The sequence below is a fragment of the Melospiza georgiana genome, chromosome 1, assembly GCF_028018845.1.
Source record: "Melospiza georgiana isolate bMelGeo1 chromosome 1, bMelGeo1.pri, whole genome shotgun sequence".
Taxonomy (NCBI): domain Eukaryota; kingdom Metazoa; phylum Chordata; class Aves; order Passeriformes; family Passerellidae; genus Melospiza; species Melospiza georgiana.
The window spans coordinates 124403892-124428852 of record NC_080430.1 but is presented as its reverse complement, the minus strand read 5'-3'; the positions used below and the strand labels follow the sequence as shown (position 1 = coordinate 124428852).

Genomic DNA, 24961 nt, shown 5'->3' with positions numbered 1-24961 from the left:
GACACATCTGCAAAAGGAAAGGTAATATATCTAGGATAGGGAACAACTACCCATACAGAGATAAAGACGGGTTTATTTACACATGTGCACACAAATGCATACATGTGCACGCTCACATCCCACATCGTATTTACACATATGCACATACACTCAACATACACAGAGTCACACAAAACACAGCACGCTTCATTTGTTGACTGCTATGTAATTGCTTGGAGACACCAACAAAGTAAAAAGCAAAGCCTTACAGAATATACAATATCAACTGTAAACAGTCTTATCAAAATGAAGTAAATATCAGCCCAAGGAAAGGGTCTCTTTGCATACAATCCAGGTTTCATGCATATACATGCATCATCTTCCAGTTTCCCTGCAAGTATTGATATTTTATTAATATTTTATCTGCTATATTTTACCAGACATATTTCATTCTTGAGGGGAGGGGGGCACACTATTATGATGAAAAGTAGGGTAAAATGTACAGATGTCATTATAAATCGGAATCTTCTACAAATATTTTCCTGTGTGGGATTTAAGAAGATTGCTTCTCATTTGAAAATCTAATTATCTTAACCTAATACTGCAGATGTGAATATGACTGACACTTTCATTAAAAGATAATTAACTAAAACTAGGAATAGACATACTTTAAAATACCCCCTACCGAAGATAAAAACATGACTATTCAAAGAGCATCCGAATACACCGCAGGAACACGTGCAGATTTTTGATAATGCTATTCCAGAAATGGGTATACCAGAAATGGTCACTAAGTCACAGGAACAGGCAGGAGATATTTACAGTACCAAGGACCCCGCGCAGGTGAACCGTAACCTTAGAGCTGACATGCCTTTGAAGTTCGTGATTCCTGCGATACACATCAAAACCTTGTCTTAGGCCTTAAACACTAAAAACCAGCAGGAAGGTTTTATCACAACCTTCCATTAAAAGCACACACGCACCACAACAACAAACCAGCAGAAACCAGGATGGCAGAAATACACACCTCTCTGGGCCCTAAACCTCCTGCTCCAGGAGAAGGTTTTGCAAGTACTGGAACTAACGCTAATAGGAAAATCCCCACCTGATGATGAATTAAGGCTGCCCTTAAGGAAACACAGGCCAGTGTCAGGGAACCGAGTGTCTAAAAGCAGATGTTTAAGGTCAGAGTGAAGGTCCTGATAGTTTTGAAGGAAGGGGGGGAAAAAAAGAAAAAAGAAAAAAGAAAAAAGAGGTTTTTCGAAAGGAGAAGGGGAAAAAAGGACTAAAAAAGAAAGAAAAAGGAAAAAAAAAACCAAAAAAAACCCAAAACAAACCGCCAGCTTGGAAGTACAGCTATTCAAAAAATCGGAATCTGCAAATAAAGCAGAGGAGGACCCCTACCTCAATCCAGGGAAACCTTACTTTAAACTTCAGGAAAATCTTCAAGATTGGAACTTAAGGGAAAAGTCAGGGGCATTGGAGGGTTAGTGAGAGCAACTTTGTGGCTTTTCCAAGCCTCACCTATGCATTGCACCAGCTCATCAATGACAAAAGGTGTGAGCATATGTATGTAGATTTCCACAGGCACTGCGCCCTGTCAATGAACGTAATAAGGAAACTAGCGATATTCTGCATTGTTGTTTACACGGTGGGAAAAAAATGCAAACAAAGACTGAAAATGAAATCTCTGAAACCTGTTTACAGTTATCAGATTGGGGGAGTAAGATGGAAAGAAGGCTTTTAGGTTTAAATGGTAGACGAAACGGAACTCTGAGATAGAAGGATGCATTGTCCATTCAAGTGCATGCCTGAAGGATGGCAACACATTTCCTAAGACTGAAGACAATTAAATACAATGCGATGAAGAAACACCTGAGAACAATACATCTATTTCAAATTCAAGTGAAGTAACACGTATACTTAATGTCACGGAAGAATAAGGAAACGAAGATAATTTAGTTTTAAAGTCGTCCCCCCCCCCCCCCCCGCACTTCCCCCCACCTCTTTTATTCCTAGTGCTTTTTTCCTGGTGAAACATCAATATCATTAATGTCATTAATGTCAAAACACCAAACGTCAGAACAGTCAAGTCATTCTTTTTTGGCTGTAGATTTTCCCCCCTTTCTCTCGTCTTGGAGGGGGATATAGGTTTATGGTGTTCTTGAGTTACAGCTAAGGAACAAAGGAGGGGGGAATAAGGCAGGAATTGCGACAGGAGAGTCCACATTTTTCAGGGTTTCTTCTGCCACTGTTTACTGTCCATCCTAACATTTTAAACCTCTCTGTTTTTCTGTCTCTCCCGCTTTTTCTCCCCCTAAAAATAGTACCTATCGAGGAGGGGGGGGGGGCGGGGGGAGGGAAAAAAAAAAGGCACTACGGGATGTTAACAGTTTAGAAGGAACCCGGGGATCGCCACGTAGATAGGAAAAATCGAAGAAGGTTAATTCCGGGAGGCAGCAGCGGCAGGTTTGTGGGATGTGATAAGAGCGGAGCGCAGCGCGGGCTGGGGGCGGCGGGCCGGGGGGCGCGGGCGGGCGCGGAGGAGCGGTGCGGGGCTCCCGGAGCCGTGCGGGGCTCCCGGAGCCGTGCGGGGCTCCCGGCGGCGCGGCCCGGCCCGGCCCGGCCCGGCTCCCGCTCCCCTCTCTCCTCCCTCTCTCGCTCAGCTGATCGCCCCGAAGAGTCTCGCCTAACCTCTCAGCTCCTCTCCTCCGGTCTCGGTGGACCCCCCGCCCACCTCCTCCGAACTTCTCCTGCAGGCACCGTTACATATTTTGGGTTTTTTCGAGCCTCCTGTTGAAACCACAAAAAGCTCTTGATAGTGACGTTACATTTCAAAGAAAGGGAAGGGGGAAAAAAAAAAAACTCAAAAACCCCTCAGCCTTTTATGTCCTTTACCATCTCCAGCCTTAGCCCTAAGGAAAACTAGTTGGCCTGGGCGAGACGGAGCTGATGGGGGCCAGAGCCCGACACTGACCATTCTTTAATAGACAAAGAAATCGTAGCCCAAACCGGGCTCTGTTACACCACGTCTCCCCGTCAAGCTCATTTCACTCCCTAAATCTGCGCTGCGGACGCACAGGGGCACAAGGATCTGCATAATTACAGACATAGCCGCTCCCCTCTTTAATAAACCGACATAATTCCTAATAAGCGTTCCCTTCCCCCACCTTCTCCTCTCCCCAGACCCCAACCCAAGGGAAAGGGGATCCATGTCTTTTTACTGCGTTCCCTAAGTCTATAGATGAGCTCAGTTTGAAACGAGGTATTACAAGATTTCAGTGTTACAGACCCTTTATCTGAGCTACAGACACTTTCAGATCCCCAGCCCCCACCTCCTCTCCTTTTTGTTGTCTCTTCTCCTCCCGGGGGCTATTTGACAAAGGCAGTGTGTTAACTAACATTTTTGTTTAACTCAGCAACTTCTTTTCAAAACATACTTAAACCTGATAGCAATCTCTTGTACTTTTTTCTTTCTTTTCTTTTCTTTTTTTTTTTTTTTTTTTTTTTCCCCCGAGATGAAATTGACTCTGAACCCAAAGCGTTTGGCTGTTATTAATAATTTCTTTCTTTGCAGGTATCATATATACAAATCTTTTGTTAATTTACAACGCTCTTCCCCGCCACCCCCCCGCCCCCCGCAAAACATTCCACTACACACTTAAATCGGGAGGGGGGAATGGGGGGGACGCGAGGAGAGGAGGGAGGAGGGAAAGAAAACAAAAATCCCCACTCTGATTCCTGGAAAGTTTTGTTCGAAAAAGAAATAAAACAACAATAACCTACTGCATTACAATTCTGCCTTCACTGCCCCAGATTTGGCATTCACCTACTGAAAGTGCGTCTAACGAGCAGTGATCTTAGAGAAAAATCACAGCCGAATAGTACAGACATCTCGCTGAGATTTTGAGCTAAATAGTGCCGATCCCGACTGGCTTTTTCTTCTTGTTGTTATTTTGGCTGGAGCCGTACAAAAACGCGCACCCGGACATTACTATAAATAAAAGCGTTCCAGGTCTAAGTCTGCTGCCGGCGTTTCCTCCGGAGCCTTAACAGCCCTTTTTCAGCTCCTTTCTTGGGCAGATCGCGGGGATTAAATGCCCTGAACCTGAGCTCCTGGCCTTGGATGGGAAGGGAAAGAAAAAGGGAGAGGGAGAGAGAGAAAGGAGAGGGTGAAGGAGCCAGGCGCCCTCTGGGCTTTCAGAGGTCAGCGCTTTGACAGTGCTCTGACCTCCCTCCCCTCCCGGCAACCACCCCAGTGTTTATAAACAAAAACAGTCAGGACTAGCCCCAAACAATAGCAATTCACCAACTTCACAGGCACTTCACCAGCTCTTATGCAAATAAAGGAAAACGACCGCTTACCACCGCTCCCCCCCATCCCCTCCAGAAAGCCCAAGAGCATATTTCCAGCAGTGATATATCCAAGGGAAAAATTTTACATTCTGTCCTGGAAAAGGACAAAAAGGGACTTCAGAAATAAAACGGTTCTGGTAGAAAGACAGACAAAAAGGAGAAAAAGCCAATAAAACTACCGATCTTACTGCAGAAAGAGGAAAGTTATGAAATATTTATACCTAAATCCAGCAATCCACACTGCCAATAAAACAGGAATCTTTGTTGTGTAGACAATATGCTAAACTACCTCTGCGACAAACAGCGATTATAAAGCAACCAGAAAAAGTTATTTTCGCCCAAGGAGCCAAGTTTTCAAAGAAAACGTGTGGATTTTACAGCTAAATAAAAGCCACCACCTCTGTGTTATCCGTAAAAACTACACATAAATTAAAAGCACCGTTAAAAGAAAAAAAAAAAAAAACAACCTTCCAGCAAGCAAGCAGCACATCTGATCTGACTTACAAAAAAAAAAAAAAAAAAAAAAAAGAAGAGTATAATTAAAACCATCTTTAATTACAAAAACCAGCAAGCGAAAACTAAATGAATCAATGATTTCTCCCCAAAATATTGTCCGCCAAGGTATAGAAATGACAGTTCTATAGTCCTGCATTAAAGCATAACTGAAACCCCACAATTCAAGAATTGATTACGTGAGAAGAAAAAAAAAAAGTAAAAGAAAAAGAAAAGGTCCTAATGATTTTCAAACTTTTGTTTAAAAAATGATGAAGATCAGGAAAGGTAGGAGGAAAAGTTAAAGGAAATATACCTCAAGAGAAAAAAGACCATCTCCTTTTCTTCTTTGTCTATCAGTCTCCAGTTAAAGCATATGGAAAATGTTTTCAAAATGCCTAGATTTGGCACATTGTCATTGCAAAGAGAGGAGCGCAGTGATGCTGTTATAGAAAATGGGAAATAAATTCAGGATTGGGTGCTGCCTCCTTCAATGCGGATTTATCTAAGTTTAATTTAATATTCCGCAATCACTGTATGATCGCATATAATTCACCAAGATTTTTAAGGGCTTTGCCTAAATATGTTGACCAAAGTAATTTCATCAGATTATTTCCTTCTTTTATTTGTGTTTATTTTTCTCATTAGAAACACTTTAAATTGCAATTGTAAATAGTAGAAATGATGGAATATTAGGTTTGGGGTGAACAAACGCTCAGAGAAGGCATTAGCTTTATTAAAATCATTCAGAACGTAAAATCAAAAAGCACAAAATGGTTGTTTGTAAAACACTAAACCTTTAATCGATTTATTGGCATTCCAATCGATTAGATAAACGGAAATCTATAGTAAACATAAAAGCATTTAAAATATTTTTCTGTCATTTATAAACAAAACTTTTCTTTTCAGTAGAAAAAAATTATTATCAAACGACTAACAGGAAATTCTTCAGATATCAAATTACGATAATAAAATTATTTCCACATGGAAAGGGATAATGACAATGATGATAGTAATTATAATAATGAATAATTCAACAGCCCTTTGACATATATGGAAGAGCCTGGTTCAAAAACAGCTTTTGAAGGGGGCTACTTTTAGGGGATTTTTTAAATAAAATTGAAATTTGAGGCTGAAATGCTTAGATTAAGTGACAGTTTAGGTGCATGTGGTAAAATTGCGTTAATTTTTTTTCCTGCAGTTTTTAAGGCAGAACTGTTCTCTTTGACATCACCCCTTAAATTTAGTTACCTCTTAATAGTGGTAAATAGGTATGTAAATATATAAGCTAACCCTGAATTTATGGGGAGAAAATTTTGTCTCCACACCAGGGCGATGGGAATGGGGACCTTTTACCTTGCAATTTAAACAATTTGCCTAGCTGGCAGAGTACCTTCCAGATTACAGAAAAATTGTGCAAGAAATAATGTATTTGACCACTTAAGTGAAAGAACACAATTTATTTAGGGGTGGAGGGTGGGGAACTGCAAGCCGGAGAAATGCAGCAATCAGCTTGTGGCATTCTGGCTGCGCGAAGAGGAAGTGTTGCTGTAACGGGTATTATGTTTATTTGATAAAGAAAATCAATGAAAGTGGCTGTAAAGTAGTTAGTGAGGCGTGTGTTTGGGACTCGGGTTGAATAGTGACTCCAGCGGTCTGGTCGATGAGCTCTAAGAGCTCTGGAAATCTAACCTAACCCTCCGAGTGAGCTCTCTCTCACTCACTGCTGCACCTTCCCCAGGCTGGGAGACTTCAGCCCTTGTCTCCTCCCTCCGTCTCCTTCCCTCTCTCCCCACATCCCTCCCTCCGTCCCTCCTTCCCTCTCTCCTAGTTTTCCGCTCCTGCTTTCCTTCTTCCCATCCGCTCCAACTGTTCCCTCTCCCAGGTATATTTGTTCCCCTCAGCCTCTCCCATTCTCTTTCTCTCTCACTTTCATTCTCTCGCCCCATCTCTGCCGTAGCTGTTTCCTCCCGGTCCAGCTGGTTCTCTAAGTTTCCCTGTACTTTTGAAACCTTTCCCCTTCTTTAATTCTCTTCCTCTCCTCCCGGGTATAAGTATTCCTAAGTCTCCTTCCAGCCTTTTTCCTATCTGTCTTCACCAGCCAAATTTATCTCTTATTTTGGATTGGTTCCTCCGGACATGTGCTATATTAGTAATTATCCCTACTCATTTCCCTTTCACACACCCATGCTGAAGGGATGAGCACACCACGCTCTTTCCACAGCTGAAATATTTTAGACATTGGCTAATCTTCAGTGGTGCTTTACATAAGACCTTCTGCAGCTATTACCCCCTTTTCTCCCGCTATTCTGCATTCCCTCCAATTTACAACAGAAATGTTTCTCCTCCTTCTTTTCATTTCCTACTTTACAATTTCCTTTGGGGTTTCTAAATAGTAGTATGTCCTTTGCATTTCCCTACCCCCATCTCCTTCACTGTCTCACTTCAGCTATTTTGTTTACCCGGTTGCTTAGAAGAATATTTCTTTCCGTAACAAGTTTATCTCCCTGTCTTTCAGTCTCAGTCTATAAAAAAAAAAAAAAAAAAAAAAAAGGGGAGGGGGGGGGGGGAGAGAGAGACCGAGAGAGTGGAAAAAAAAGTTCAGCTCTTTTCAGCGAACTAACTTGGTTTCAAACTTCTGGTTTGGATTATGTGTCATTATCTATTTTCCCTTATCGTATCCTCCGTTGCCCTCCCCACCCCTCCGTCGCTAATAACATCTTTAGTGTGGTCAATGTTAAATATGGCAGATCTCTGAAGAATGCCTCCTCTCGAGCTCTCTGCTGGAATTCATTACCCGCGCCGCTCTCCCCATCGCCCCGTGTCCGCGGAGCCCCCGGCGCGGCCGCTCCGCTCCGCCGCCGGGCAGCGCCCCCGAGCCGCGCTCTCCGCTGCGGCGGCGGCCCCGGCCCCGGCCCCGTGCGGACCGGCCGGCCCCGGGCGCTGCGCTGCGCCGGGCCCGGGAGCAGCGGCGGGGGCGGCCCGGGCGGGGCGGGGCGGGGGCGCGGCCCCGGGGCCGGCAGGTGCGCGGGTCCCGCTGCGGAGGGCGCCGGGCGCGGCAGCGAACCCTCGGCGGGAGGCGCCCGGCTTTCCCAGCCAGGCTACCTGCCCTTGTGCGTCTGGGGCAGGAGGTGGGGTTTGGAGTCTGGCTCTTCTTGCCATCTTCTTTTTTTTCCAACTTTCTCCCCCACTTTCTTTCTTCTATTTTTATTTTTTTTTTAATCTCTTTTCCCTTGCAGTGTCCTGATTGTCTGGAGTGGGATCTAGATGAGGGATCCCCCCTGGCGAAGTCACTCATGTGCTGCTGGCTGTGACACATGCTACGTGTGTCGCCTTTGTATGGTCCTGGTTGGGCCACATGCACTTAGCCTGCAGTTTAAGGATTTGCTTTCGTGTGTGCAGTGAGTGCTGGAATAAAACGGGATTTCAAAGGGTACCACTAGAGTTGACATTTCAGGCCTGCTCTGGGTTTTATATAAACCTTAACCAGAGGAAACGATTGTTCCAGGTTAAATGGCCCTAAATTTTCCTTTGTTTCATTAATTGGGATCTTCTGTTTAGTTCTTGTGACAATTCTTTTAAAGAAACCGGAGGAATAAATCTAATTCATTAATTTCTTCCATACTGACTGAAAGGTTTTCGCTGTTTTACACATGGCTGGAGTTATGTTTAGCCTTACTTCTTGTCTTTAGGTTACACACATGAAGTGAACAGAGGGGGCTTGATCCTGCCAGTCCCCTCCTGAGTGAGTAAAACGTAGGTCTGTCTCGTTGTTAGAAACTCTCACTGCCATCAGGGCCTCCGTTTGGTGTGATATCTGATAAAATGATTTTACCTATTCCAGGCCTCCATAAGGCTACCCAAAACAAAAATCATATAATTCTGATTTTCTAAAAGCATGCTGTATGTTTTTTAGCTAAGCCTCTAGTAACTTTAACTTTCTTCTTTACTTAAATGTGCTTGAGGGAGGAATGATAGATTTTACATTAAATGTTTCACAGTACTGACAGAGGCACAAATGGAAATTCATATTTTTTACAGTTTCAGAGAAAATACAATGCACAAAACAGGCAAACAATATAATCCAGAAGTCTTATTAATTAAAATCCAATGTAGGAGTGTACATTTTACAAATATTTGCCTGGGAACTTGGACTCTTAAATTCTGTCAATATCTCCATCACCTCTGAAATTATTGCTCACCTATATCCACAGTGACCCCAAATTGTCAGAGAGAAAGCCTGCCAGTTGTAAATCCACACGGGGCTACAAGAGGATTGCAATTTATTATAAAGCAGAAATGTTACTGAAGGCAAAATTGGTGCCTATTCCCAAGTCCACACCTGAAAGGAACACATTTTCCAGAAATAAAGATGTTACAGAGGATTGTTTAATAATTTTTTTTCATGAGATCATATTAGGTAGACTATATTTTTTCTGGACTTTACCCAACTGTGAATGTTTTTTAAAAAATTGTTTAAAAATAACAGGGACAACTGAAATTCAATGCCACCTTGAAAAGATTAAAATATTTGCTTAGGCTGCAGACTTTGTGCATGACAGTACATTATAGAATAGTCAGAATAGAGAGATAATTTTTCCTTCTTTCCTCAAAAGGATCTAGCTTGGTACAATATTCTTCCCTCCCTCTGGAATGATGTTAATGAGTGCAAAAAATATTCTTGATGTAATGTAAAAGAGGAAGTGAAGGACTGTTATAAAACTAAATTTAAAGGTGTGTTTTAATACTCTGAAAAACAAATACAGAATAATGTCTTTTGCAGGGAGATCTTATGTACCATGTGGAAAGAGCTTATTTTAAATAAGTGTGTCTGTACATTCCTTCAGATAAGAGTGTGTACACTGTCATTAAAATAATAGGATTTTTTATCTGTATTTCTACTTATTTTTACAAGAAAATGTTTGTAATATAAGATATGCATAAACAAATTCAAAGAGCATCTGAAATTTATTCATAAAGAAAATTAAAAAATTTAAAATGCTACTGATTATAAAGAAGTGTTTGTAAAAGTCCTAATTCCTAAAATAAACTTGTGAATCTAAAAAGGTGCTAACCTTCATACACAATGTGCACAACTTTCCCCTTTCAATTCATTTCTAGTGTCAGGAGGAACTAAAATGAACACAAGAGAAGGATTTCACTCTTTTTCTCCTTAAGCTCCTTTAAAATTATCTCTTCACAGAGACACCCTGAGAAATTAGAAGTACCCTAGGAATCAGTATTTCCACCAAATAATTATTTTGAAAATTAATATATGTGCCATTTTCCTTTGGTTTTTTTTTTTCAGTTGATAATTGTGAGTACTGTCATCAGTAAAAAGGGAATAAAAACTAAGACTAAAACATATTGTAAGGCAACAAATAGATGCTTTTGTATTTACAGCAAAATATTTTTATTTTCTTTTAATAGGAAGCCTTCATAAATTATTAAATCACACTTGATCAAGTTAAGAATGGAGTTACCTATGAGCAGGTAAAATGCTATTTTCTGCGTAAGATTCATACCTGAACCCCTCAGACACTTCTTATCTCTTTTCTACATATTTTTTCGTTAACATAACACTATATAAACTTTTATTTTGAGACTATTATAGCAAGTAAAACATATTTGTCTGTGTGTATTCACCAACACACAGAATCACTGATAGGTTCCTGTATCATACGAAAATTCTTGTGTATAGTTACATATTTAGAAGCGTACGAAGGTCTGCTCAGTGTTTGGTTTTGGCACAGTAATTAAGGTGTCAGGATTCAGATATGCTTTAGTGCTGAACATTCAAAATTTAGCATTAGAGCCCCTGGTTCATCTACAACAGGATGGATACTGTGTTTATAGAGTTCATTTTTGACCTTACCTGAGTAAGTACTTTAAGTTAAAGTATGAGATGCACCTAGAGGGGTAATACATTGAGTTTAATAGGAAGACAGTTAATAACCTTTTTTCATCCTCATGCACTATCAATCATGGCTGTCACCAGTCTGCTGAATCAAAGCAAAAGTGTTCTTCACAGATGACTGATTAGAAACGCAAAATCACAAGATCCATCTTCATGGTCACTTTTATTATAGTCATTTTTAAACTGACAGCAACCTGCTCAGTTTCAGCAGACTGGGCATCACAAATAGTGTCACTCAGTGCAGCTAAGCATGAGAAGATGTTGGCTGGATTATACTTAAAAATAATTAGGCCCAAAGCCTTTTGTGGAATCAAGAAAAAGGATTTTTGTGGTTCTAGCCCCATCTTTTCAACACCAGCAGTAGCCTATGCTTTTACAGTAGGTTACTATTGGAAAATATTTTCATCCTTCCACTTCAAGTGAATAAATCAGTTCTGGTGGCCCTTGGATATCTTTTGTAGGTAATGTGACCAGTGAGTTTTGATAGAAGCCCCTGTAAGCAGAGGCTTAACACTGCATACCGCTATTTGTACAGTGCTGTGATGAACTGCTGGTTTCCAGCCTTCTGAGGAATATTACAAAAGCTAATTACCTTGTTAACTAGATTTGTTTCAATAACACTGTCTCCTGTTCAAATAAACTAGTGAACAGTTCAACAGTTTAAGGTTATTTATAAATTGAATGGGCTTCAGCAAATTTAAAATCAAAATGGTGTAGGTGAGAGGGGGAGGGAGAGAAAGGGAGAGAAGGAACACTGGTACTGCAAGTTGTGATCTGTTCTTGTGTGTTTCTGGCATATAGTGAAATCTAACATAAGTAAAGGCATTAAGTAATGCTGAAAAATGAAAGCTGGTTTGTTTGGAGGTTTTTTGTTTGATTATTTTTGGAATTTTTAAAGAAATATAAATTGCTATTGCCTCTAAAGGGTGCCTTTCCTGTGTGAAAACTGTAAGATTGGTTCCTTAATGTAAATAAAATCCTTTCCCTCTACTTAACGCTGCTTAACATGAGTAAGAAAATAATAGATTCTGATTTGAAATTTTGATTCAAGGACTGTTGGAGTGAGAAGACAGCCAAGAGTAATTCTGAAATTAGGTGGAAGCTAAGTAGGCCTCCCTCAAAACTCTTCAAAATCTTTACTGGATTTTAAAATCTAAATTCCACTTCATCTTGTGAACACAAAATAACATATTGCACCAGCTGAGCATTGTTTCAGAATTGTCTTTAGAATTGCAGTGAAATTGTGCATCTGGTTTGCCACCTAATTTTAACCCCCAAAAGGCAGTCTTCATAGCAAGCCTGATTTGTGTAGCTGTGATTCCTTTAATACAGCTCATAGGACTCTAAGCTCTGTATATCTAAAACTTTCCTTTAAAACACATTTGGTAACTCTGAGGCATTTCAGTGGCTGCAGCATCGGACGTTTCTTGCAGTGCCCCTTCCTATCCTTCTCTCAAACTGGAGGGCAGGACTTTGGTCAAGTAGGGCTCTTCCAAAAGGAAATGCTCTTCATTTCCACCCTCCGACCTCACTTTTGCTTTTAGCACCTGTCTATAAACACACACACACAGTCAGTGGTGACTGACTCACACTCAGTGCTGATGAAATGTTTGCCTGCACAGACATGCAAACACACACAAAGAACACGCTACATACGTGTTTTTAACGCTGGCACACAATCACTGCTGCCTGGAGAGGTGTGCTGAAACATGAATGCCAAGTTAATCATGTCAGGAGAATATCTTTATTTAAAGTATCTTTAATAGTTTTGTAATATTTCCAGGTATTAAAGAGACTGAAGAAGAAAAGCAGGAAGCAAAGTAGGCAGTTTTATGTCCAGTTGAGATTCATATGCTTTGCAAACAGTTTGATTCCCCTCTTTGCCACAGTTAATGCTTATCTTAAGGATATAATTAGCATTGATAATATGGTCCCATATAAAAACTCCATGTTTTTTGAAGTGGTTTTAGCATGCATGTTTATTTTCTGATGAAAAATTGATACACTAATGCTGACTGACATCTGTCTAAAAATCAGACGCTAAGTATGTCTGAATTTAAATTTCTGAGCATTAATAAAAACCTAATCAAGCCAAGAAACTAGCAATGCCTACTGATAAATAATATAATCATATTTTAATAATTATGCTTTCAGAGGGACAACAATATTTTTCCCTATTAGATATTTTAAATACTATATTCTAGATATAAATGGCTAAAGAAAGCTGGCTGTAAATTATTCCTGTGCACTTTTCTGTGTAGTAAGAACAAATTCTAAAGAAATCTTGACATCTGGAAGTAAAACTATCTGCATTAAAAAGAAAATAATGGGCTACAAATGCTTTCTAATTTCAGGTACAAAAGTTGTTTTTTCTCCTAGATATTAAATAATATTAATCTACTTTCTAGGTTTGTTTTCTACCCAGTTACCATTTTAAGACTGTACAGGAAAGGTGATCACTGTAGCTTAATTTAAGCACATAGTAAATCCACGCATCTCAAAAAATGAGCTTAAAAGGATGAGGAAGGGTAAGAAATTTTGTGGGGGTTTTTTTGTCTTTTTTTTTTTCCTATCACAATGAAAGGGGACACAGGTAATAACTACTAAGATATTTTTATTACCTTAAGAAAACAGCTACATCAAACTGACTTTGTAAACTTTTGTAATGCATATGTTGTTTTACTCTATATGCTGTATCTTCCCAGAATGTATTGTTTGTTGTATGCTTATTTCCTGTCAGTACATTTGCTTATCCAGAATATTTATTACATATTAGTATATAGAACAGAGTTAACTTTAAAAGGGTAAGATTTTTAGAAATTAACTTTGAATTAACTATTTTTCCAACTACAGTTCTATCAATTCTTATAAGACATGACTGCAGTAAGTACTTACAGTATTGAGGAAATGTTGCAGTAGAACAATTGAAACACGTTTAAGTACTGATTGCATATAAATATCTTGTAAGATTTACCAGGATGTAATTTATATAACAAATAAGTAAAGTAATTTACATCTACTTTAGTGATTACTAATGTAATTGGTGGGAAAAAGTACTGTGTAATGTGTAGGCACATGCACGGAAGACAGCAGCTGAAATACAGCGTAACTTTTATCTCAGAAAAGCAGATCTACCCAAGTAAATAGGCCAAAGAGCACCTGGAAGGTTTCTCTTTCCAAGTACACTTATCATAAGCATATATAGACCCATGAAAAGTACCCATCAAATCCTCCAACAGCAAAACAGAGCACTGCAGACAAGAACACCAGGAATTCTCATACCACACCTGCCTTTTTGCTGCTTGAATATGCAGCTATTTCTGTCCTCGCTGCTTTTTAATTTTTTTCCCTTTGGTTTCTGAAATGTTCCTTGTAGAAACTCAAAAGGAGGAAAAAGCTTTCCTATGAGCATCAGGTTGCAATAAATGTGTGTATGTGAGAGAGAGTGTGTGTGCGTACAAAGATGTATCAGGAAGGCCAGACTGGTCATCTTTCAGCGTCTGTCTCCTACCTGGGGCTCAGAACCTCAACTTTCAAGGAAAAGAGCAGGGACCAGAGGTCATGCAAAACATTTCTACTTATATATTCAAATTACCAGTATTTAGGATGAAGATATTGTCTGGTATCAATATTCCCAGTTGCTCACTAGGCAGACAATTTTTACCTCCTCTCAAAAGGTATCGGTATCGGTACCTCTGGTATCAGTAAGTCCAGATGATTGCTCATCAGGACTTAAAAAGGATTCTGCATTTTTCCTCTGCGCTTTCTAAAATATTGACCTCATAATGTGAAGTGGGGATTTCTTTTTGTTGTCTTTTTATTCATCTTTTTTTTTTTTTAATCTTTATACTCCCAGACCTCTTTTTATTTTCTGCCACCTGCAAAATATAACAGCCACAAATCCCTGCAGGTTGTCTTTGAATTTATGCTTTATATGACCAACACTTTATAGGAAAGATGTAAATATTTCTTTGTCAAATATGCCAAAACCAAGTATTTTTCTACCAACAATTAGAAACAATACCTATTTATTTACTACTACTGAAGGATGCACAGAGAAGTTTTAATATAAACATCAAGGATATACTGAATATAATAAGTGTGCCTATTACAGATTGAAAACAAGAGAAGAACTGTCTTATTTCTCAAGTAACAGATTTAGGGATAAGCACATATACTTTATTTTTTGTGTATCTTTTATCTTTAGTTTAAATCATGGTTTAGATCATAGTCTGTTAGGCTAAAAGGAAAAGATTATTTTTGTATGAATGTCCATCTAGGATTTTGGAACCCTGCTGTGGAATGCAAAAGGGGTAAAAAAATCCCCCAAATTTCTTTGAATAATTTAGGTGCTACAGTAGCGATATTTTTTTTTTTTTAATATTTGATCTTTCTCTGTAGCTGCATTTAGGCCCTGTTTTCATTTTTGTAAAGTACAGGTTTTCCTTTTTTGTAAGCTGTTCTCCCATAGTGTATCTTAGTTTAATTCATTCTTAGCAAAAGAAACACCCAGGTTCAATCTGGAGACCTCCTTCCAACATAATTTAGCTGGACCTTTTCTTAGTAAAGGTTTTCTGGTTTTCATTTTCACTTCATATTCTCAAATAAAAGATCCTTTGTTGTCTACCATTTGATTGGACTTAATGAAAAACACTCCATTTTAACTTAACAGTATTTCCCTTTGAATTTATTATATTTAAGAACACTGTCAAAAATCAAGCATTTAATCTCAGGTTTTTATACTTAGAATTATATTGCTATCATATGGTTCAACGAGGTGATGTAGAAAATGTATTGAATAGATTTCAAAAAGAAAAGTGAAAAACTAGCCTCATTTTAATATGAAACTAAATACTACGGCTAATGTGCAGATTGGGTATGGTAGTTGACTTTAAAGACTAACATGTGACAGGGTGCCAACAGCTGAATTGTGCAGTATTGACTAAATGAGGTTCACTGATTTGTATTGAGGCTAATATCTTCTTTAAACAATTCCGTGTAAATTGTGCGTATAAAGTCATTGGAAGCTATTTCTCAGGACAGCCTCGCTGGCTAGCTACCTGCTGGAGTGAGGAAGATAATCAATAGAAAGAAATAGAGCTGAGCATGAGACTAGGAAGCTTCAGAGCAGTTAGTGCTGATAAAAGTAGATGATGTCAATATTTGGGAATAACACAACTCTAGGATAACAGACAAAAGAGAAATGCATATGTTGTAGAGTGTTCAAACAGGGGCAGAATTAATGCATAAGTGGCAGATGTTGCCCCAGGCTGCAAAAAGACATTATTTATTCCAGCTATTGTTAAATTCCTAGCAATACAACACTGCTCTATATAGTATATTAAAATTATATCTGGCAATGAGGGAGCTGGAATACTTTTTACATGAGTCAAAATTCTCAGACATAAAGAAGCTGAAGCACTCTGTTGACACAGATAATTTTCCACACATCTCCTTGACCTCATGAGGACAAGCCTGTGTCAGAACAGAATCTTGCAAAAACAGTGCTCAGTGGTCTCTAATTAAATGAATATTTAAAACTAATATTTAAAAGAGTAACAAATCCAAAATGTGATGGCACATTTTACTAGAAATCAATTCTTTTCTTGTGAAGATGTTGACATCCTTGAGTCCACCCTCTTCCCCCTCCCTTTTTCTTGTGTTTAAGTATTATTGAAACAAAAAATTCCCAATGCTCATTCAAATTTATAACATGGTGAATGTTTTTAGCCATGGTGTCTTTATTGGTAGTGAAATATTGGTATATTTTTGCTAATTTAATAGTAGAAATCAGTTTTCCTCTTGCTGTCAGGCGATGAATTTTTGTTCTTCTATGCTGATCTCTCTGTTGATGTATTATGACATAGTCTGTCAACATGAACAGATACGTGAGAGGGAGATTGGGTGACTGAGACATGCAACCTGAATATGGCTCCTCTTCAATTTTAAGTGTATTATCATGTTTGGATACAGTCAGTAGAAATGTACTTCAGTAGAAAGATACTTTTTTTCCTCTAAAGAAAGCTATTATTTTGATGTAATTTAGGCAAAAGCAAAACAGGTGGACTATGACAAGGTCCTAAAAAAGGAGTGAATGAGGTAACTCCAAAACATATGCACTTGAACTTAAAAAACTTTCACTTCTAAGTTATAGCCCCTTAAACCTAGCATTTCCAAAACACAAAAGTTTTTGTGTAAGAAGAACCAATCCAGGCTTATCTGATTATTAAATGTTGCTATCTTTTCTTAAAAAAAAATTAAATAATTCCACAAGCTTTACATGGTTTGTTGTCACAGATGTTTTTATTGTTTGGTGTTAGATATCTGGATTGCATCAAGTAGGTGATTACTATGTCAGCTAAAAAGGTCAAGTTCCCTATTTTTTATTTCAAACCATCATAAAGAAACCTTTCTATAATGACACACTTGTCTATACTGTAGATCTCCCTCTACTCATTTTAAAAAAAGCTTCTATCTGATACATTTCTTAACACGAGAGAATTTCCTATTTTGATAGTTAATAGTGTCAATATTCATTCTTAAGAGAGATACCTGTGTACTGAAATAATTATTTTTTTCAAAGCAAATTTCTTATCAAAAGATCATATTTTATCATTAAAAATACACGATTTATTGCAACAAAAGTTGTTATTATTAGAGTGATGTGCCATAAAATCCTTCTTAGATATTTTGTTTGGGTTGCTATTCTTTATTTGTCTGGTGTTGCACCATTCCATCTTAAAATTACAAGAATTCATAACGTTGCTGTCTAATACTTAACTCCAAGGAAATCTTCATTTCAAATAAGCATGCATTTTGATTTGGGACATAGTCAAAAATCTTTAAAGATATATACATCAACTAATTTGTTAATCTTGTGCCACTTTTAGCATTTGTCACACATATAGACCAGGAAATTGGCTCCATCTCATTCTAGCTCTGTGTTGAATTAAAAACCTCTACTGCAAAGAAGAGCATGATGTGGGGAAAGAATAAATTTAGTTCTTTCCTCAGTAATGCACATATATTTCCATACATTTCACATCCTAAGGGAGCCTGTGAACGCATTCAATAAATACAAAACTGTAATTCCAGGAAAAGAGAATTTTTATATTATAAATTTCAGATAGTACTTTGTTCTTAAAAGATCTGAAATTACAAACATCATTATATTTTCTAATCTTTTACAAAATACAGGCTAGAGAAAAAAATGGAAAGGCATCGAATTTTAGGGTTATCAGTATTTCTGAGGGTATTAGTTGACTTGGAACAAAAAATATATATTCTACAACGGTTCTTGTAAATTAAGAAAATTGTGTCCAGCCCAACTAGTTCTACCTTATGTATGCTGAAATCAAAATCATATATGTAAGCATTTATATCAAACTATTGCCTATCTTCACCTTATATATTAAGGTCAGTGAAAAGAGTAGTTTATGGATAAAGGGCAATAATAAAGGGGTAGCCTTTAAACATGATTAGTTGGTGTCTATTAAAGATGTGTTAAAATGAAATATATACTGCAGGTGAAGGAAATTACTAACTCCTTCTAGGATGATGGACTTACTATATGTGTATTTCACTATCCCTTTAAAATATTTGTGAATTTGACTGCATTCTGAGGAGACAGAGCAATGTGGTGGATTTATGAGGGTCTGACGGAAACAGGGCTAGGAAAGATTATGGCATACTTGTTTAGAAAAACTGAGAACTGAAGGGTCCTGATTTACACTGACATATATCTAGATGAAACTATAGTTTGCAAATTGCCTAGAGGAGTTATCTTTTATTAAGTGTTTGATGGGTACAGAAATGTACCTATCTATTCTATAACAGTTTAGGAATACCAATGCAATATTTGCAAATACAATTTCAATATTTTTAGATTTTCTTAAATATTTTCATTTTTATGGTCACCTCGCCCAACCCTGTGCTGAGCTCCCAGGACTACCTAACAACCCATATGGTTAGAGTTTTGTTGCATTATTTTGAATTCTTGAGATAGCATTGTGCTGAAATGTTCCCTGCACTGCAGGAGTAGGAGAGATCAAACCACAGCTTAGGCACTTTTTACCTTTTTTAACAGCTTACCAACATATTTGACACTCTCTGCATCTTAACAGTTAGAAAAAGGTGTTAAAAACCCCAACGTTCACAATTAATGCACTTCCAAAGGCTTTCACGTTCATGACTACACTGTGATGCCATTGCATATGTTTAGTTTGAAATTAGGCAAGGAGTAGCAGACAAAGCATGCAGTTTTACCGAGCACTGTAAGATTTCTTGCAAAGAAAGCCTGAAAGACGGGTAAGTTTTCTACTCAGATCAACTTTCCTCGTTCTATTCTGACTGATACAAGGTAGATGACTTGTCTAGGAGGAGGAGGTGGGGGGCAGGTTGGCTTTGCAGGATAATTTTTGGTACATTAACTCCTCTTCCTTGAGGAGATGCTACTTTTTAATCTTATTTTAAATCATGATTATCATAGGGAAAATCTGTATTAGTCACTACAGTCCTAGTCATATTTTATTAATGCAATTAAAATTGGTGTTTAATGATGCTTTAGCAACAAAATGATGAATTTAATATCAATTTAACAATGGATGATGACATGCATCCAAGTTCTGTCAGCATTTTTTCAAGCCAGGTGAATGCATCATACAAATATTAGGCAATATTTTGCATAACAATCCACCTATTAAATGGGAAGTTTTGTCAAGCATGTACGTGCAGTTGGTCATCAATTATATATATACATTATTTTCCACAAAAATGTGGAAACAGGATTAGAATATTTTAAAGAGTTCACAGGCTTCTAATAATGACATAATACACATTATCTGTAAATGTAAGCTTTTGATCAGCAACAGAGAAAATAAAGTTTATGACCAGACAACTATTTATACTTTCATTATGAATATATGTTCTGTGCATTAATAGCTTTAATAAAGTTTTTCTAGTGTTGTACCATTGTATGAAGAGCTGTACATTTGTGATAAGCCACATGCCCTGACCCATTTTCATCAGTAACTTGCATGATTTTCTTAAATCATTAACTTATCAGATCTGGGTAGGGATGTCTGGATCTTTCTGGATGTTTGTATAGTGCCTAGCATAATATAATGTGTACTGGAATATAAGGAAATAATTGGCACTTGTTAGTTATAAGCAGCACTTGTTAGCATAGGCTTTCTAGCATGCCAACAAGCAATTAACCTCAGCATCAGTCAATCACCTTTTCCTAGTTAACTCACATTACACTTTGAGGACAGCTGCCATCTTCTCGTGGAAAAATACATGTAACTGTGCCCCTGACTGTCATGCGAGTTTCAGACCAGTGTAACTTTATTCTATCCAAAAGAATTAGAGCTTTCTAAACAGTAGGGTAATCAAGAAAATTATTTTTCTTCCATGACTGTAAATTAGGAGTAAGTGCACCTAATTCATCGGTGCTGCATCTGTTTAAAACTGTGGCACCGAAATTGGAATCAATCTTTTCTTTCTGTACCTAAGAGGTGAAAGTGTAGTACTGTACATAAGTCAATCAATGCAATGATGTTGCTTAGCAAGGTAAATGCAAAAGAGTAGATTGCTAATGCCAAGAAATTTGCACCCACATATTGCACCTGTCAGTAAATGGGAGTTTGCATTGCAACTGCACTGCAGTGTGGAATTAATGCCCTAATTAGAGACTTCTTCATCTCTATCAGGTATGCCTGACAAGACACTATGGTGAGGTTTTCCTATCAGCTCATCATTGCTATGGATGGCAGGAGTAACTGGTTTTGTTTGTTTTTACTATTTTTGCTTGTTTTTTGGTTATTTTTTATTTTAAGACATAGCAAACACTTCAAATCAATTTTTGGTAGGAGTAGATGACCAGAAGAGAGTTTCTGTGTGCTATTTGTGTAGAAGAGAGAGGTTGACAGTGGGTTAATAAAACTGTTTTTTCCCATTTCCCTACATGTAAGCGTGATTTTCTTGGAAGAAAGGTATGGAAGAGCTGAACTGTGATTTAAAGCACATCATTTTATTTCAATAGCAGGAAGCAACTTCCATAAATGACAACTTTTTTTCTTTTGATAACTCCAGTAAAATACAGAGATGACACCTGTATGAAGCATTATTTTTAGAAAGAGGGACTGGGACACTTCTTCTCCCTTGACTATCAAAATGACATATAAATATCATTTCTTTTACTTTTTCTGTGAGTTTTGTGACTTGTGCCTTGGTGTGTGACTGCGATGTGCTTTTTTTGTTGACAGATGTGAATAAGGTATAGAGAGCACTAAATAAAAGCTGCCTGGTCCAAATAGGCAGAAATATGCAGCACAACTTAAGGGAAAACAAACAAAAAATCCAAACCAAACCAAAAACTCCAACCAATTACAAAAACTCCCCACTAAAGAAAACCAAACCCACCCAACCAACAAAGCACAAAAATTAAAAAAAAAAAGAAAAAGAAAAGAGATTCACTGCAGACTTATTTCATCCTGGTCAGTACATTAGGGAATAAACTGAAAAATATGGAGTATTTTTCCAGTGAGTGATGAAAACAAAAGAAGGAGAGAGTTGAGGCCTGTAAGGTATTTTAATTTAAGAGTTTTACATATTCTATTCTGAATAAATCTTTCAATTATGACTTGCAGTCTATCCAGCTTAGGTAAGAAAACCGCAGAATAGGAGTTTCTTTTTTGTTTTACAGAAGTTTAGCTATTGTTGCTTAACATTTTCCGTGTTTTGCTGACAGAAATTCTTTGGGGAATGTTTAAAGAATGGACTTTTTAGTGGATTTCTTTGGGGTATTCTTTTCAAATAGTCACTCTTGAAATCATCCTGAGGCATCTTTGGATCTTAAGTCACTTTATACTGTATTAAGTCACCGTCTAAAGTTCCTGCTAGTAGCTGGGAATTGCCTCAGTGATATTAGCCACTTTTCAAATATAAAATCATCTATTGGTGAAAAAGTTGTATGATGATAGCAAAATATAACTAGGTTTAACTTGGTTGTTGATAATATGTTTTCTTCTAACTGTATCTTTGTTATCTCTAAATACAATTTTTATCTTGCCCTAATTTTTTAAATGTTACATGAACCTCATGGTGCAACTGTGGTAGAATAGGAAGCTATAGGAAGCTATTTTTCATGTGTAACTATTATGTGCCTCAGGAGAGCAAAATGTTTTTGACTATATTTCTGCTTAAACTATTAAGGACACTACTGAAAAAGTTCTTAAAAGGAAACTGGATTATTTGGATTAAAATATTTTTTAGTAGTCTGATAATTATGTAAGAACATGAAGAAATGTGAAGGGAAGCAGAACCATGTAAAGCAGAAGGGAGTGTACTCACTGGTAAAAATGAGGTGAGAAAATGTAATGTTTTGGTATAAAACATGTTTCCTGGTAGTACTTTTGCTGAAATCAGCATTATGAAGCAGACCTGTGAAGATAATTAGTTATGTAAACTCATAATGCAAACTTGCAAGCCTGGTAAATTTGTTAACTTTGTTTTTTTAAGACTAACTGGTGATTTTACTCATGTTTAAAATGATAGATACAGGGAGAATAGGACAATTCTTTCTTTGTTTTGACTCAATAACTGTTCTATTGCCTTTTTGCCTGGTGAGTTAGGGAATCATTTTGGCCATTTAACTTGTATCTGCAGTATGTTCATGTAGTGCAACATAGTTTTGCCTCTTGGTTATTAAGACCAGCCATAAAAATCCATTTTAAATGGTGACTTAAGAAATGTATCCTTGTCAATAAACATGAATTTGTAGCCTGGGTCATCTCTGATGACTAAAATATATGGTTGCAAAACATGAAATGGTATTAATTATTCAGTCTAAGTGCTCTATTCTGATACTTTTTCGTACTTACACACACATTTTCTTTTCCTAGGCATCTTTTTAGTGCTGAAATGGACACGCTAATTGTGAACCACGTGGTCAGGAGCTCCTTCTAAAATATGCAGCAGCACATTTACTGGAATTTAACAGGCTGTGTGCTTTAAAGCCTCTCCTGCCTGCAAGCGTGTGAGCAAACCCTGCAAGTCCCAGTGCCAGCTCGAGGTGCAGCAGAGCCCAGAAGGGCAGCCCTGGAACAGCCCCCACCGCTGGCAAGGCACCAGTGGAGGAGGAGACGCTGACCTGCGGCGGGAGCAGAGGCCTCGCCACCAGCATCGCTCGCAGTTTCGCTTCTGGCAACGCGCATTTCCATTTTTCTCAAAGCTTCCACGTCTGTGTCATCAGAGAAAGCCCCACGAGTGGTGGCAGAGCAAACTGTAGCCTTCATTTTCAAGTTCGAAGAGAAAAAAAATTATTTAGATGTCTACGTCCCAGAACTGGCTGTCCAGAGGTCACTCTTTGTTGGCCACTGCTGTGAACCATTAGGGCTTCCCAAAGCTCTAAAAGAAATGGGACACAGTCTGCGGCAGAAAAATCTCATTGTTTAAAATTTCCTTAAATTCTATTTCATTGTATTATTATTATTTTATTCATATGGTTTTTGTCCTACCAGAGGAAGATGAAAGATGGGATCATTGCTTGCATGAATGACTATTTAAATTGACTGTCAGAGCTTGCAGGACAAATCTTTGACCCTTCTTAAGTTTATTTTAAACTGAAGGAAATTATCTTTTATTGATTAGGACTTTAGGCTATTTTTAAAGGAAAATTATTGATTCATCCAATGAATTTTACTGTTTAATCAATCTTCCACCTCAGTATTTATACATAGTTTTGGTTACAAATTTAGGTAAATGTTTAACTATGTGTTTTAATGCTGGCCTGCCTTTTTTTCCCCCTTTCCTGTTAAAGACATGTTTTTCTGAATCAAATCCTTGAATTTAGTGACAATTAGTACAATTTCCAGACACATCAGCAAGAGTTTCTGTACTGTGTGGGAATGTAGATGTTAAGAGGAAGCACAAGTAATGACTTTTTTTCCATTCACAAAGGAAGCACTAAGACATCAAGGTTATTCAAGAGAAATTAATAAATGCAGCCTGGGAAGTTATTATTTTTCCAAACTGTGAGAAGATCTCTGAAATAATAAAGATAAAATGCAACAAAAACCTGGAGAAATTGTCTAATTTTCTTAAAAAATAATAGGAAACAAAAAAAAGGCATTTCACAGTGAAGAAAATCTTCAGGCAGGGTAAAAAAAGATTTTTTTGGCAGAGTGTTAGGGTAGCTTGAAAGAAAAATCCAGGGACTGTTCTTTGCTGCTACTTCAGAAGCGTGTTGGGCATTTAATCTTAGTTGCCCTGTCTGCAAATAGAAGATGATAATGCTCTTTTTGCAGTGTTGTACAGTCTCTAGAAGTTTCACAATGAAAGAGGGAAGCATTTCATAGGGTATTTAAAATTGCCTGTTGGGCCTCATGTTTTTTAAATAAAAGTTTAGACTACACATCCTGGAGGAGATGGGTCTCTAGGGCGGTGCAGGCAATGTTTAAGTGGGGAATTTTTTTGTTTCTTTTCTTTTTTTTTCTTTTGCTGTTTTATTTTTTAAACTGTTTAATGGACTGATTTTTGGTATCCTCTCTGGAACGTACAGGTCTCTGGAGACTGATAGAAATGATGTTTGCTGGGAATAAAAGAGGCTTCTTTAGGAGATGCCATCATCATCAGAATTCTGTCATCATCACAAAAACTTGAAATTAGTATGGCCGATATCTTAGTATTTCAGCTACTAAACTTTCAGCAACATTTTGTCTGGCTAACGTCTTAAATGCCATGGCTTTCCCATTAGATAAGCAGGCTGATTTCATTACTATTTCTTGACAGAACAAGATTAAAAAAAAAAAAAAAGACTTGTGAATCTCCTGTAGAGAATTTTGGTGACAGAAACAGAACTGCTGTTATATGACTGTACATATTTTATGATACAGAAAAGGAAATTAACAGGAAATTAGTATAATTTCTACAGGAATCTTTAGAAAATCTATGTAAATATAAAATATAACAAGCAAATGGCATCTCCACAGTTTATTCTGGCAGGACTAACCACGTTTATTCTGACAATATTATTGTCACAATTATTCTGGGCAAGGGGTGTGCCCAGGGTGGTGTCTCCTGATGCCTGCCCCATGTTGCCAGCCTTTAGCTCTGCTCTGAGGTGGCTGTTGTCACCACAGAGCTGTGCAATGGCACTGTGCAGATTTGTCCTCTGGCATATCCCATACCTTGACCCTGAGTGTAGCTCCGTGCTCT

General features: G+C 37.8%; 1 long non-coding RNA gene across 1 annotated transcript in view; it reads left to right on the top strand.

Annotated features, from left to right (window-relative positions):
• Positions 1 to 23638, top strand: part of LOC131090059 (uncharacterized) — a 26640-nt gene extending 3002 nt beyond the window's left edge. Inside the window, exon 2 of the long non-coding RNA XR_009115292.1 lies at positions 22648 to 23638. This is a non-coding gene — a long non-coding RNA (uncharacterized LOC131090059). The remainder of the gene's footprint in view (positions 1 to 22647) is intronic.
• The last annotated feature ends 1323 nt before the right edge of the window (positions 23639 to 24961 follow it).